The 16,535-nt window shown below is 29.9% G+C and overlaps 1 protein-coding gene and 1 long non-coding RNA gene across 2 annotated transcripts in view; both read right to left on the reverse strand.

Moving 5' to 3' along the window:
* Positions 1-1,287: 1,287 nt before the first annotated feature.
* LOC139499878 (uncharacterized) lies at positions 1,288-7,606 on the reverse strand. Its single transcript, XR_011658252.1, has 4 exons — positions 5,666-7,606; positions 4,737-4,862; positions 3,601-3,752; positions 1,288-2,882 (listed from the first exon to the last, which is right to left on the reverse strand). It is a non-coding gene; the product is annotated as an uncharacterized lncRNA (long non-coding RNA).
* A 6,113-nt stretch (positions 7,607-13,719) lies between these two features.
* The window catches only part of LOC139499875 (uncharacterized), a 55,262-nt gene continuing 52,446 nt past the window's right edge, over positions 13,720-16,535 (reverse strand). The window contains exon 12 of the transcript XR_011658251.1: positions 13,720-15,029. The gene's annotated coding sequence lies outside the window, so the exon portion shown is untranslated. The remainder of the gene's footprint in view (positions 15,030-16,535) is intronic.

A 16,535-nucleotide genomic window follows, 5' to 3' on the forward strand; every position in this document is an offset into this window, starting at 1 on the left:
GGACGTTTGCATTTTTTTACTTATAAAACGAGAGGACATTTGCACTTCAAATACTATGGACATTTGCGCTTTTAATTTTGATTCAATTGTATTAATTTGACTTTCTTTTTGAAGAGTATCATTGAACAGTAGTCGCCGAATTGCATTAAGATTCGTTACATTGACATTTATAATGTTAACTTTAAGCTGTGTATAAACTTTAAAACATATATCAATGTGCTACGGAATGATTTTTAAACTTTTAACCATAAAGAAAAATATGATTTTAACTCTTTAAGGTCAAATATTGCAAAAGCCCAAATGTCCTATGTAAAAAGTGCAAATTTCCTTTATTAAAAAGAGCAAGTGTCCGAAATAAACAGCGCAAATGTCCTATGAAAAAGCGCAAACGTTCCTCGCAGAAGAGAACATATGTAGACTGTCTTTCTTAATTCTGGATTAGGAATTAAGGTAAACTTGAGGTAAAGCTTAATTAGCACTTCAAAATATTACAATAAGACTGTAATTAGCTATTTCCTATTTAAGATAAAATACAATAGAAGTGTTATATTTTAGTTACATAATTTATACTTTTAACTATAGATTGTAATTGATAAAAAGGCATCTAAGGGACCATATGTTCAATACATGCAATAGTAAGGTTTAAAATAATTACCCTCCAATTTTCTGGAGTGATGTATTTTGATTGGTCAAGTAACTATGATATACATTAAATGATTATTAAAATTTAGGAGAACGAGTTTTGTTGAAAATATGAATGCTTATCTATTTGAGAATAATTAATATACAATCATTGAAATTAGTGTTTTATTGACTTCTTGTGCGTTATATAAATAAAACCAGATAATGCGTTACCTATGCTCTACCAGCACTATTCAGAGTTAGTTCCCCTACAAAATAATATGATCAGAACTGGGTCGCAGAAGGTCAGCTAGTTCCACCACTTATTGACATGCGATCCAGTCCAGTGATACATATATCAAATCCTATTACTCATCATTGAGAAATTCAAATGAAAAAAAAAACATTTTTTCAAGCAGTTGCTGAACCATGAAAATGAGGCATTGGACAAAAAACATGTGACAGACATGAGAAACTTCTAAACATAAGGCATCTGTCTGTATTTATGGTATGAATCCTCCAAACATATCAATTTCTGAAATATATAGCTTAATACAATTAGCTTCTGCTGCCGCCAGGTCTTGCTTTCTGAAGTTTTTGTGGCAGGTGAGAAAAAAACATTTAATACAAATAAAATCATGTCCTTAAATAGAATAACAAGAAAAATTTGCATCACATATTATTTTAATACTGAATGGAATTCAAATGTTAAAAGTTACAGTTAACAAAGACATTCAAAACCACAATATTAGGTCAATGTCAGGAAAATATAAACTTTTTTGTATGAGACTGAGAAACTGGGGAAGGGCAAGGTTCTACCTAGCCCTTACCAAATTTTGCGCCGAGTACAAAAAGTTTATATTTTTATGACATTGACCTAATATTGTTTTTATACTGTAACTTAAATTAATTGAATGATAGCTTTTTTAATCGTAACACAAATATCAAACTTTTTTTCATCCTTTAATGGACCTCTGATTATGGAGAAAGGGTTCCATGATGAAATTGACATTATATAAAAATAAAGCTATGTTACTATATTTAGGAAATAAACACATCTAGTTGCAGTATAAAAAACTTTTCCAACATCCAATAAATATCTCTTGGTATTTAATTTCATAAATATATTTGGAGGGTGGAGATAATTCAAAATATACCTTCTTTTACACCATCCTAAATGTTTATTATCTAGAACTATGTTTACAATTTTGTTTTCATATTATTTTTATTATTTTTCTACATGTTTTTTTTTTTTTTTTTTTTTTTTTACAGAGCTCTAGATAATAAAAATATTGGATGTCTAAAGGTTAGAGGTATAAGCAAAGACATTCAAAATAAGAATATTGCAAATCTATGACACTTTTAGACTGTAATAAATAAAGAACAATAGGTTTTGTCTCTAAATATCTAAAATCTTCTCTCTCTCCTCTCTCATCATCATACATGAGTGTGCTCCCTTTCCCACTCTTGACCATTCTACATATTTCTCTCTCTCCCGCTGACCATATACAATTATGAAATTTCAGTCATATATTTTAATTGACAAGAATATTAGTCTCTGACATGTTCATTGCTTTACTATGCTGTTAATATTGACATGTTGATTGTTTTACTATGCTGTTAATATTGACATGTTGATTGTTGTACTATGCTGTTAATATGTTAAACTTTGTTCTATGTCTATCAGTTGACTATGTTCATCAGTTGGGTCAGCTCTAACCTTTAAGTTGGTGATAAGTCAGCTGGTATGTTGATTGTTTTACTATGCTGTTAATATGTTAAACTTTGTTCTATGTCTATCAGTTGACTATGTTCATCAGTTGGGTCAGCTCTAACCTTTAAGTTGGTGATAAGTCAGCTGGTATGTTGATTGTTTTACTATGATGTTAATATGTTAAAGTTGTGTTCTATGTTCATCAGTTGACTATGTTCATCAGTTGGGTCAGCTCTAATCTCTAAGTTGGTGATAAGACAGCTGGTATGTTGATTGTTTTACTATGCTGTCAATATGTTAAACTTGATTCTGTCTATCAGTTGACTATGTTCATCAGTTGACTATGTTCATCAGTTGAGTCAGCTCTAATCTCTAAGTTGGTGATAAGTCAGCTGGTATGTTGGTTAATTTCAGGGTTTTTTTTCTAATTTCATCTATCCTTTACTCTATGAGTTAATCTTTCTCTTTCCTTATTCTATGTGGTCTGTTTTTCTTGTGTACACCATTCAGATGTTTCTTAGTTCATCACTTCAATTGTCCCTCCTCACTACAAACAACAATATAATCAGTTAATTCAATTGGATAATAAAAATTGCAAAAGAAAATGGGAACATAACATGAATTTGGAAGGTTTTACAGCAACAATGGTGAGCAGTTCAGTACTATTCTTTAGACTTAATTACATCCCCATAGAAATGTTTCCCCTGATTTTGTTTTCTCAAGCAGGCTTAGTATATTAAAGTCTCAATACAGCCATGCAGATATGAATACAAGGAGGTGAAGTGTATGAGAAAAATAACCAAAATACATCTAGACTAATTTCTTTCACTTCTAATATTCTTCTATTTTGTAGCGGTATTTAATACAGTTGATACCTCCAGTTGGAGTAATGTTACCATTATTGAACATACAATATTCAAGTTGACAATAGGGGTCGTCTTGACATTATTGCTAAGCATAAGCATTTCAGTTCATAGCTGAAGACACTGCAGCAACTGTTATGATAAAGAACAACATTAAAAGTAGTTACTTTAATCAACTGGTTATTTTCCAGTACATCATATTCATAAGTTGACCCAGTGAAACAGCTAGTTTTTAAGCAGCTCTGTCTCATTGGAACTCAAAGTTGTTCTACATCCTTTGGTCTCTGGTAGAGAGTTGTCTCATCAGCAATCATACCACATCTTCTTATTTTTATTAGAACATTGCGACATCAGATAGATGGACAGATAATTAATTCACTACGGAAGTTAAAGAATACCAACCTTGTATGAGGTGAGATCCTGCTCCTATTTTTTACTCCCATTAAATAATTTTGCTGGTTATCAACCTTGTACGAAGTGAGATTCAGTGGTATGTTTTACTCCCATCAAGTAGTTTTGCTGGTTTGATACTTGAAGCAGGATTTGTCGTACATCTAAAACACAGAAAATATTTCTTAGTTTTTGGGATCATCTGATTAGCAATATTTATTTATTCCCAAAGACATAAATAAATGAATTTAAGGTGGTACACAACATTACAGGGAGATAACTCTGCAAAAATCAGCTGAATGTTTGAATTACGGACTATTGTTCAGGAAATATTAAGCTTCTCAGTGATCAAAATTGTTGTTAGTCAAACTGCTATTTGTCTAATGAAAATTTGCCGATAAAGTGTGTGGCTCCAAGTTTTTTTTAAATCTTTATATTTTTGTCATATGGTCAAACATTTTGACAAAATTGTCAGAAAATTAAACAAGCCAAACTAATTTTAGTGAAGCAGTTTGGTACCAGTAGCATCTTAAGACAGATAAATGTGAATGATGTTGAAATATTTGTATCCACTTTTATAGATAAAGAGCAAAACACCTATCATCAATTGTCTACTTTGCACATCATATAACTTGTTATTTTAATTGCAATACACAAGGTAACAGTTAATAATCTGCTGAATACCCTTGAAAATTAATTGTTTTGGAATGACAAGAAAAGACAAAGGAAATCTTCAGTAAAAGATAGCAAAAACAATTGTCTTGATGGTAATTGGGAACCCATATTTTATTGGGATCTGCTTTATTGATTGACATGCTCTAGGATATTCAGAATTTTACAGTATTTTGAAAACAGTGAGAATACCCTTATAACACTTGAAACAATTTGAACTCATTATTTGGACCAATACATCTCACATTTACCCCAGTAGTACTTTTTTATCGATCCAATCTAATTTGCCAAACAGATTGAACGTCAATTACAAGAAATTACTAGGTATTTCGAAAATAGACTGTTTCGATATGAAAAAGCATATACTGGCTTCTATTATAGTGCTGTAAAATGGTTTCAATTCCATATTAATTCAGGTGATTGTATACATAAGGGATCACAATCAACCCACCAGATTACTTAATGTAAACACTTACATTAATTTATTAGAATATTCTCCATAAGTCTAATATCTGTAGATATCCAGTATTGTGATGGATCCTTGATTTGAGATGTCCAGCATAAATTTTAAGAATTTCGACTTTCAGGTTGAACATTGAAATCTGGAATAAAAATAATTCATTTTTATGAATGGCATTCACATACTTAAGACTTGAAATAATCTATTAAATTAAAACTACATGTATTTAATTAAGATTTTCGTATGTATTTTTAAATTCTATAAGGAGATCGTCAAACTAATTGATTTCATTTGGTCACTGCTATATAGATGTCTCAATTGGCAATCATACCACATCATCTAAATGTCATAGCTAATATGTAATTATTTTTAAATATATTTTTTTTCTTTTTCTATCAATATTATTTATGTTCGTTATTAGTTTTTCAATAAATGGTTGAAAGAAGATTCGCATTTTGCAAAGAATTCCCTCACTTTGGTAGTTGGTGCCAACTTTAACTTGCAGTAAGATGTAAGCCTGGTACAGTTCTTACGTTTAAGCTTTTTTCAAGTGCTTGCTGGTATTTTTCTTTTAAAATTTGATAAATTATTTCCCCTTGTTAGCTTTCAATTTTTTTTTTTTACTATGTAAAATCAGTTTAGGCTGATCGTACAGATAACCAACATTCAAAATAGCATGCTGCCTTACAATACATTCTGATGAAATATTAAGCTATTGTTTTTATAGGCATTTTCAATGTTTTAAACTGAGGAAAAGAATTGTCAAAAAGTATTTATTGAAAGTTTAAATATAATTTTTCTTTTCATTATCTTATCAAGTCATACACATTTCACAATTCTTCATATTCATCAATAGAAAAGAAAACAAGAAAAAATTACAAAACACTATCAAAATTTAAATTGCGTGCAAATAATACACTTTTTACAGACTTAAACTATCAATACCTTGAGTTTTTCTTGAGAAAACAGCAGAATATGTAATGAAGAGCTTGAAATCTTATCAGCTATGAGTTCTGGATACTTCATTGCAAAAGGAAACTCTGTCCGTCTTCTGAACACTTTATTGCAACTAAGGAACATCTGTTTGTGCTATAGAACATCTTTCTTCACCATTGAACATTATGTAGGAACATGTCTTCACTATAGACCATTATGTAGGAACATGTCTTCACTATAGACCATTATGTAGGGATATGTCTTCTCTATAGACCATTATGTAGGAACATGTCTTCTCTAGAACAGTATGTAGGAACATAAAATTGAGAATGGAAATGTCTTCTCTAGAACAGTATGTAGGAACATGTCTTCACTATAGACCATTATGTAGGAGCATGTCTTCTAAGAACATTATGTAGGAACATGTCTTTCTTGTAGACCATTATGTAGGAACGTGTCTTCATTATAGAACAGTATGTGGGAACATGTCTTCACTATAGAACATTATGTAGGAACATATCTTTACTATAGAACATACATGTTATTATACAAGTTCAGTTTTATTTAGCTATTATAGCTCAGTCTTTTGTCTTTGTAGATATCATTGATTACTGTTGTTGGATCTTTCTTGATATAAAAAAGTCAGTTTCTTCTCAGAGCAATATTCTATTGTCCTCCATTGCCATGACCATCATTGAAGATTGAATATAAACATCTCAAATAAACACAGTTCTAAAGATTCACAATTTTCCAAGACTTCACAATAAACATTTTACAAATTATACAGTGCACTATTCATAATAATAATAAAAATAAGTTTCATGGACATTGGTGAAAGCCTTTTTGAGTTATTGTCCGAAGTGTTAAACATCCCCCTTTTATTATGAATAAAGCCCCATTAATCCAAAACTTAAAATCTGAAATTTATAAAAATTGAAAGGGAGCTTACATCAATAGATATAAACAATTCACCAAAGTTTCATGGACATTGGTGAAAGCCTTTTTGAGTTATTGTCCGAAGTGTTGAAAATCCCCCCCTTTTTTATGAATAAAGCCCCAGAAATCCAAATCTTCAAATCTGAAATTTAAAAAAAAAAAACGAAAGGGAGCTTACGTCAATAGATATAAACAATTCACTTAAGTTTCATGGAATTTGGTGAAAGTGTTTTTGAGTTATTGTCCGAAGTGTGGACGACGGACGGACAGACGGACGGATGGACCATGGTATACCATAATACGTTCCGTCTAAAAGACGGGCATATAAAAACAAATTAATATACTTATGAAAGAAAAAAACCTATCCAGCGCAAAGAATTCACCAAAAAACCATGAGTTGTACATATTAAATATATTGAATAAAAAGAAATTTTAAATATGACCACTTTTTATACCACCCTCAATGTTTATTATCTAGAACTCTGTTTACAATTTTGTTTTCATATTATTTTTTGTTATTTCTTCTTATTTTTTTACATATTTTTTTTTTTTTTTTTTTTTACAGAGCTCTAGATAATAAAAATATCAGATGTTGAAGGTTATAGGTTTAAACAAAGTCATTCAAAATGAAATTATTGCAAAATTTTAAGACAATATTAGCATGAAAACAGATGTTGTCTCCAAGTTACTAAAATTAAAGAAATGTGCTTCCAATTAAATATTCCGACTTTAAAGCCATTTTTGGATACCATACAAAATGTAGTTTGACAAAAAAACAAGTTGATATACATATGAAAGAAAAAACCTATTCAGCATAAAGAATTCACAAAAAAACCACGAGTTGTACATATTAAATATATTGAGTAAAAAGAAATTTTAAATATGCCCACTTTTTATACCGCCCTCAATGTTTATTATCTAGAACTCTGTTTACAATTTTGTTTTCATATTATTTTTTGTTATTTCTTCTTATTTTTTTACATATTTTTTTTTTTTTTTTTTTTTTACAGAGCTCTAGATAATAAAAATATCATATGTTTAAGGTTAAAGGTTTAAACAAAGTCATTCAAAATGAAATTATTGCAAAATTTTAAGACAATATTAGCATGAAAACATATGTTGTCTCCAAGTTACTAAAATTAAAGAAATGTGCTTCCAATTAAATATTCCGACTTTAAAGCCATTTTTGGATACCATACAAAATGTAGTTTGACAAAAAAAACAAGTTGATATACATATGAAAGAAAAAACCTATTCAGCATAAAGAATTCACAAAAAAACCACGAGTTGTACATATTAAATATATTGAGTAAAAAGAAATTTTAAATATGCCCACTTTTTATACCGCCCTCAATGTTTATTATCTAGAACTCTGTTTACAATTTTGTTTTCATATTATTTTTTGTTATTTCTTCTTATTTTTTTACATATTTTTTTTTTTTTTTTTTTTTACAGAGCTCTAGATAATAAAAATATCATATGTTTAAGGTTATAGGTTTAAACAAAGTCATTCAAAATGAAATTATTGCAAAATTTTAAGACAATGTTAGCGTGTAATATTCAGAGAAAATAGATGTTGTCTCCAAGTTACTAAAATTAAAGAAATGCGAATGCGCTTCCAATTAAATATTCCAACTTTAAAGCCATTGTTCGATACCATACAAAATGTACAGCTTGACAAAAAAACAAGTTAATATACTTATGAAAGAAAAAACCTATCCAGCACAAAGAATTCACAAAAAAACCATCATATTAAATATATTGAATAAAAAGAAATTTTAAATATGCCCACTTTTTAAACCACCATCAATGTTTATTATCTAGAACTCTGTTTACAATTTTGCTTTCATATTATTTTATTTTTTTTTTCATATTTTTTCTTACAGAGCTTTAAATAATAAAAATATCAGATGATAATGGCTATCGTGAAAAACTTTCTTTCTATGGTTTAATTTTTGGTATACCCCTCAACCAATATTTGAATTGTTTTTTTGTATTTTTTATCTTTAACATTTGATATTTCAATATAGAGAAGAAACAAGTGAAACTGCGAGCTACTGCTCACTGATGATACCCCCGCCGCAAGTGGATAATATTAATTGTGTAAACATATGCAAGTGTTCGGTAAACAGGAAGTGCATGTCGAGTGATGAATCTGAAAACGCATCACACGGTATAGCTGACTTATATTAACCCTTAAACCAAATTTCAGAAATCCTTGTATTGTAGTTCCTGAGAAAAATGTGATGAAAAATTTTCAACTTGGCTATCATGTGTAAAATCAAACAAGTGTTCGGTAAACAGGACGTTGTTGAGTGATGAATCTGAAAACGCATCACACTGTATAGCTGACTTATATCAAGCCTGAAACCAAATTTCAGAAATCCTGGTAGTGTAGTTCCTGAGAAAAATGTGACGAAAAATATTCATGGGATGGACGGACTGACTGACAGACTGACAGACTGACGGAAGGACAGACAGAGGTAAAACAGTATACCCCCCTTTTTTTCAAAGCGGGGGTATAATGAATACTTGAACTGTTCATTGTTTCAATTATGCCCATAATTAAATCAGGCTGTTGATTTATCACCATCGATAGATTGAAATCTTCAATTAAGAGGGCTAATGGGTATAAATCAGGTTTTTTTTAAATATAGGATTTTGCTATATGTTTCAATAAATGAACTCTATCATATATACTTAACAGAAAAAGAAAATTAAAAAATTTGTAAGGGTTCCGCGGAACCCAGTGTCTCGCCTACTGTTGCTGTAAATCGCAGGCTCAACAAAAATGAGGAAAAAAATCAATAAAAACATTTCTCTTGATACTATCTTATGATTGTAAGAAGCTTCTGTCCAAGTTTGGTAAAAATTTTGGATAGTTAATGAATCTATTAATAAATGTTTTGAAAACTTTAACTGCAGACTGTATGTATTGTTAACTGGAAGAAAATCTAAGTCCAATTAAAAGTAAAATACAGAAAAAAATGGAGTTATCTTTTTACAAAATTTACTTCTGGATACTATCTTATGATCATAAACAAGCCTCTGTTCAAGTTTGGTACAAACCAAGGATAGTTTAAGAAAGTTATTTAAACTTTAAAAACTTTAACCATAGAGTGAATGTAATGTTTCCCCGCAGAAAAAACTAAGTCCATTTATAAGTAAAATAATGAAAAAATGGAATTTTATTTTTACAAAATTTACATCAGTATACTATCTTATGATCATAAACAAGCTTCTGTCCAAGTTTGGTAGAAATCTAGTATAGTTTAAGAAAGTTATTAAAATTTCAAAAACTTTAACCACAGAGTGAATATTTGTGGATGCAGCCGCGACAACGACACTGATGACGACGGAATGTAGGATCGCTTAGTCTCGCTTTTTCGACTAAAGTCGAAGGCTCGACAAAAATGGGGTCTTCATCAAAAACATACAATTTTGTAAAGGTATTTTTTTTCCTGATGAACTAATAGGAGAAATAGAGGTAATGTCGAAATAAAAAAAGAACTAAATTACAGAAATCGCTTAAATTTTACAACTGTTTATTTTAAGTTCAGCTTAATCGAGAGAAAAAAAATGAAAAAATATAGGTCACTGATGAGTTAAAAAAGATATATTTCAATTTTTATGCAAAAAAAATGGCATTTTTGCACCAAAGGCAGATAATTTGGAGCTTTTTCAATATATACACATTTAAAAAGTCAACTGGGGCCAAAATAAATTATTTTGGTTGATTTTTGTACCATATGAACTAATAAAGTAATAAATTAAATTCGTAATGAAAATTAAAAAAAAAAAAAATTGCTGAAATTTTTGTATCCTCCAGCTTAGAGGCTCTTTCTGCTAATTGTATGTGGATTTTCTCATTTTTGAAGTCCATACAGTAACCTATTTTACATTAATATCATTTGGTCTCTGTAGGATAGTTGTCTCACATCTCTTGATATCATAACAAATCAATTCGTAGGTTCTTTAAAGTGGGCCGATGATGAATGGAGGGGAAATTTTTACTGCCAGCCGAGAGAGGATAATGTTGGACAGAAAGTTAGCCTTGCAACAAGTCACGTCGATACGAATATCAATTATATGGTCATTTTTATAAATTTTCTGTTTACATAACTTTTGACTTTTTCGAAAAACTAAGGATTTTCTTACCCCAGGAGTAGATTACCTTAGCCGTATTTGGCACAACTTTTTGGAATTTTGGGTCCTCAATGCTCTTCAACTTTGTATTTTTTTGGATTTTTTACTATTTTGATCTGAGCGTCACTGATGAGTCTTATGTAGACGAAACGCGCGTCTGGCATATAAAATTATAATCCTGGTACTTTTGATAACTACCTACTGACACCTCAAAAGAGTTGTGGCAAGGGTTCTTTAACGTGCAGAGTTGCACTGTCCCTACAAATAGGACCTATATTTTTTATTTAAATTGCTTTTCAAATTTTTGTTTGTTTTAAACAATTGATAAAAGAGGGACGAAAGATACCAAAGGGACAGTCAAACTCATAAATCTAAAACAAACTGACAACACCATGGCTAAAAATGAAAAAGACAAACAAACAACAGCACACACGACACAACATAGAAAACTAAAGAATAAACAACACGAACCCCACCAAAAAACTAGGGGTGATCTCAGGTGCTCTTAACTTTAGAAGACTTTTAGACAGGGGTCATAAAAAATATTAAAATAATCCCACTTTTGAGACCACCCTCAATGTTTATTATCTAGAACTGTTTACTATTTTGTTTTCATATTATTTTTTGGTATTTCTTTTTTATATATTTTTTTTCTTTTTTTTCACAGAGCTCTAGATAATAAAAATATCAGATGTTAAAGGTAACATGTATTAAAATAGTCATTCTAAATCAGAGTATTGCTAAATAGTAAGACAATTTTAGAGTGGAAAATATAGAGAAGATAGGTTTTGACTCCAAATATCTCTAGTTAAAAGAATGTACTTCCATTTATATATTCCAACTTGGAAGCCATTTTAAAGCCCAAAAAAATGTAGATTGACAAAGAAAAAAACATTTTATCATTTCCTTTTGCCATGTTATTGACATTCTAATCCAGTTCCCTATCCACTTCCCTCTCTGAACAAACCCATTCATTTCAATTTTAAGTGACCCCTGCATAAAATCTGAGACTACTATAACACAGTAGTCTCAGATAAAATATACTGATAAAAAAAAAAGTGGCAAATAGTTCATGCATTATCAGGACGAGAACAACTAAACAATAAATACAATAGGTAGGTCTTGTAATTATAGAAGCCATCGTGATAGTCTGGGAAATTTGGACTGCCACTGGAAAATGAGGGTATATTGGATAGGGACAGAAATTTTGCCATGCAACAGGCTACCTACGGACCCCTCAAAGAGTTGTTGCAAGGGTTCTTAGCATGCAAAGACCATCAGACCCTCTTTACATGAAGCATCGGATTGGCTGCAAACTTGATACATCCTGCACAGCCAAACGGATGTCCCACTTTGGCAAGCGTTTTACTGCCGGTTGGAAGAAGACCAAGTGACCATATTTCTATTCCCCAGTCACCCGGGGGGGGGGGGGGGGGGGGGGGGGGGGGAATAAGAACATGAATAATTCAAAAGATTTTTTAACTCATATTATTTGTAACATAAGTTGTGATTGTTTGAAATTTGAAATTATTCTTAATTCTTCTTGGTTTAATTATCTCCTTAATGTTTGTAATAGGATTTTAGTTTTAAAATAAATTTGTACTGCTTTTGAAATTTGCAATTTAGTACAATTGACCCCCTGAAGGGGGATTATGCCATCATATATATTACCTTCTCATACTTTGCCAAAATCTAAAAACATAAGTAAGGGTCATCATTATCACTGTGAACATATCATGGCTGGTGGACTTTTCCTTCTTAAAGTATCACTAGCAAATTGCAAGTAGCCAGTACTTTAGTAAAGGTGTGGAAATAAATGAAATTGCTGTTATATTTTAAATTTTGAAAATCTTTTTTTTAAATCAGAAGTATATCTCTGTAGTGCATAGTTCTGAATCTTAAGGTTTTACTATTAACTATATCTCTGTAGTGCACAGTTCTGAATCTCAAGGTTTTACTATATCTCTGTAGTGCATAGTTCTGAATCTCAAGGTTTTACTATATCTCTGTAGTGTAAAGTTCTGAATCTCAAGGTTTTACTATATCTCTGTAGTGCATAATTCTGAATCTCAAGGTTTTACTATACAGTATCTCTGTAGTGCATAATTCTGAATCTCAAGGTTTTACTATATTTTTTGTTTAAAGTTCCTCAATGTATGTATTGGGTTCTTGACTTTCTAATACTCTAGCCTCAAATATCCATACCTGCCAACTGTCACTATTTGCAGCGGATTTCCCACATGGAGGCTCCCAAATTGAAATTTTGAAAGATCAATTTTATTATTTTGTCCACAATTTTAAACAATACAGTTAATTTTACAATGACTCTAGGCTTATAAAAGCATGAAGCCGAAAAACAACATTAAAATGTATTTGAAGGCCCTCTTAAAGATTTTTAGGACTATGACAGCCATCTTGCAAGCAAAACCCCCATGGGCATTTTGAAAAGTTGGCAGGTATGAATATCACTGGTGAGATTTTCTTGAAATAATTTCAAAATGAATTTCTCAAAAGTTTTGTGATCCATTCATTTGGTTAAAAAATATTCATATTTCCTGAAATAACAGTTTTGTTGACCTAGTTCTACAATGCAAAAAAATCAATGATTCCTCACCTCCTGTATTTAGGGAAGAAAATATGATACATTTATCTCAAGAATACATGTTCCCCAAAATGAAGTCCTTAGATGTACTTATTCAAATTAATCCTGGAAGATATGTTGTTACTTTAATGAAGCTGGATTAGTGGTATATGTAAACGGAAATTTTACGAATCATGAATTGGAATCATTGTTTTTTTTTGTCTTTTTTTTAAATTTTGTTTTCATATTATTTTTTGGTATTTTATTTTTTCATATTTTTTTATTTATTTTTTTACAATTTTGTTTTCATATTATTTTTTGGTAATTTATTTTTTCATATTTTTTTATTTATTTTTTTACAATTTTGTTTTCATATATATTTATCTCAAGAATACATGTTCCTCCAAAATGAAGTCCTTAGATGTACTTATTTAAATTAATCTGGAAGATATGTTGTTACTTTTATACAGCTGGATCAGTGCTATATGCCAACGGAAATTTTATGAATAATGAATTGAATCATTGGGTTTTAATGGAACATTTAGCTGTCAGATTCTGATTCAAGAATCTGATCCAAATTCTCATATTTGTTTTAAACTATTCTAAAACATATATACAATTTACAAAAGTTAAAAAAAAAAGCCAATGGACAATGCCTTGATTTCCCAAAAAAGTAAAACATTTGTATGGATTTTAGACAAAGAAGGTCCATCAAATTAAATCTTGAGATGTCCTCTGAAGTCTGCAGATGTTCATATCACATGATGTACACATAAATATATAAAAAAAAAATACAGGCAAAAACATGTGATGGTTTGGGACCATTTGAATTAGTCGGTTTGATTTCTGTCAAAGATTAAAGATTTCATAAGGGGTTGCACAGAACATAGTGTTTCGCCTGCTATTGCTGCCGTCAGAGTCATATTGAATTTAAAAAGAGAGAGAGTCTATCATCAGTAATATACAAAAATTAAATAAAGATCAAACTTTTGTCTTTGATGCTGTTTCTAAATATTTTATGAATTTATATTTATATTTATCATACATAATAAGATTTAATACTTGAATATTTTTTTATTTCTAGAATTTTGGTTAATCATGAATAAATCATACAAAGAAATGAACTTGCACAAGGTCATGGTTTTCTCCAATTGTCAATGACGTCTTGACACTAAATTCATTGGTGTGAATGTGTACTGATTGATATTTTAGTCTTAGATGCATCATTTTTTTATGAGTTCTTATTGTCTTTGAACTAGCTACACAGTAGCGTCTTTTTTGTTGTGAGGATTTATAAGTACCCTTCCACTTCTTCTTCATTGTTAAAAATATTCACAATTTTGGATAATTTGGATAAATTTAAAATATGCCCACTTTTTACACCACCCTTTATGTTAATTATTATCTAGAACTGTGTTTACAATTTTGTTTTCATATTATTTTTTTGTCATATTATCTTTTTTAAGGTTGTTTTTTTTTCATGCAAAGCTCCATCTAGATAATTAAAATATCAGATGTTTTTTATTTCATATATTATTGAAAAATTAATAGATTATGTCTCCATGGGACACAAATGATACACTTAATTTCATATTAAGTGGCACAATTCCTAAAAGTAAAAGTGTCGCCAACCAAATTTAAACTTGATCTGTGTTTTGATGTGAGCCAATGCTCTGTGTTTAAGGACGTACCTTGACCTATAATGGTTTACTTTTATAAATTGTTACATGGATGGAGAGTTGTCTCACTGGCACTCATACCACATTTTCCTATATCTATTTGTAGTATTCGGCATTGTGTACTTGTTTTCTAAATTCAAGCTAAGCTTAAGTTATGAGAATGGAGACCAATTTTGGAATGAACGTACAGCAGGGCATAAATAATATTCAAAATAATCCTACTTTATACACCAATCTCCATGTGTATTATCTAAAATTCTTCACAATTTTTGTTTTCATATTATTTTTTTTTGGTATTTTATTTTATTTTTTTTTTTTTATTTTTTTTTTTACAATTTTTTTTTCATATTATTTTTTGGTATTTTCTTTTTTCATATTTTTTTTTTTTTTTTTTTTTTATAATTTTGTTTTCATATTATTTTTTCATATTTTATTTTTTCATTATTTTTATTTATTTTTTTACCATTTTGTTTTCATATTATTTTTTCATATTTTATTTTTTCATATTTTTTTACAATTTTGTTTTCATATTATTTTTTGGGTTTTTTTTTAAGAGCTCTAGATAAAAAATTATCAGATGTGAAAGGTAAAGTGAGCGTTCAAGCGCCATCAAACCAGTTTAAACCCTATTTGGTTTGTTTTGTATTTGTCATTTTTGGGCCTTTTTTTAGCTGACTATACATATGGCTTTTGCTCATTGTTAAAGATTATACAGTAACTTAGAGTTTTTAATTGTTATGTCATTTTTGTTGTTTCTATCTATGTTCCATTACAGTTTATTTTTGTTGCACTTCAGTGTTTCTGTTGTTTTGTTGTTTTCCTCTATAAATAGTTGATGTGATTCCCTCGGTTTTAGTTTGTTACCCAGTACAGCACATGCAAAGAGTGGAATAATCAACATGGAGATACAAAATCTATATATACAAGTATACCTGGATTATTGCTACATAATAATAGAAGGTTCACAATCAGAAAAAAAGAAGTCTCCTTTGTTGTAATTTTTTATAGTTCCCAACTGACCTCACCAACAACCCCCAAGCTAAGGTCAAGATATGAGCCAGTTCGTCCTGTATCAGATGCTCCTTACAACTAGCTTATAAAATATAATGTAGGATTTACAGAAGGAATCAATAATGTCAACAAACTTTGAATTATCTTTATATAAATGAAAATCAATAATAAAAAAAATAAAAAAGTAATTTTGAATTTTGAAAAAAGAAACGCCTAAATTGGGGAATGTGAGGTAAAAGTACAATGCAAGTTCCTCTGTTAATCCCCAAGAAGCCTCTGAATCAAGTCTACTTCATATGTAAAGATGAATGATAGGGTGGATATCTAAAACCAGCCACATACTTGTCCCAATGGCAATCATACCACATCTGATGTTTATATGTAAATGTGATTTGAATATGAAATATTAGGTCATTGCTCCATTGTTAAAGACCCTGCATCAATCTCTGACATTTGGTCTTAATAAAGAGTTTGTCTTATTGGCAATCATATCACATCTCCATATTTGTATTGTTGAAATATTAGG

This window comes from Mytilus edulis, chromosome 13 (assembly GCF_963676685.1).
Source record: "Mytilus edulis chromosome 13, xbMytEdul2.2, whole genome shotgun sequence".
NCBI classification, from domain to species: domain Eukaryota; kingdom Metazoa; phylum Mollusca; class Bivalvia; order Mytilida; family Mytilidae; genus Mytilus; species Mytilus edulis.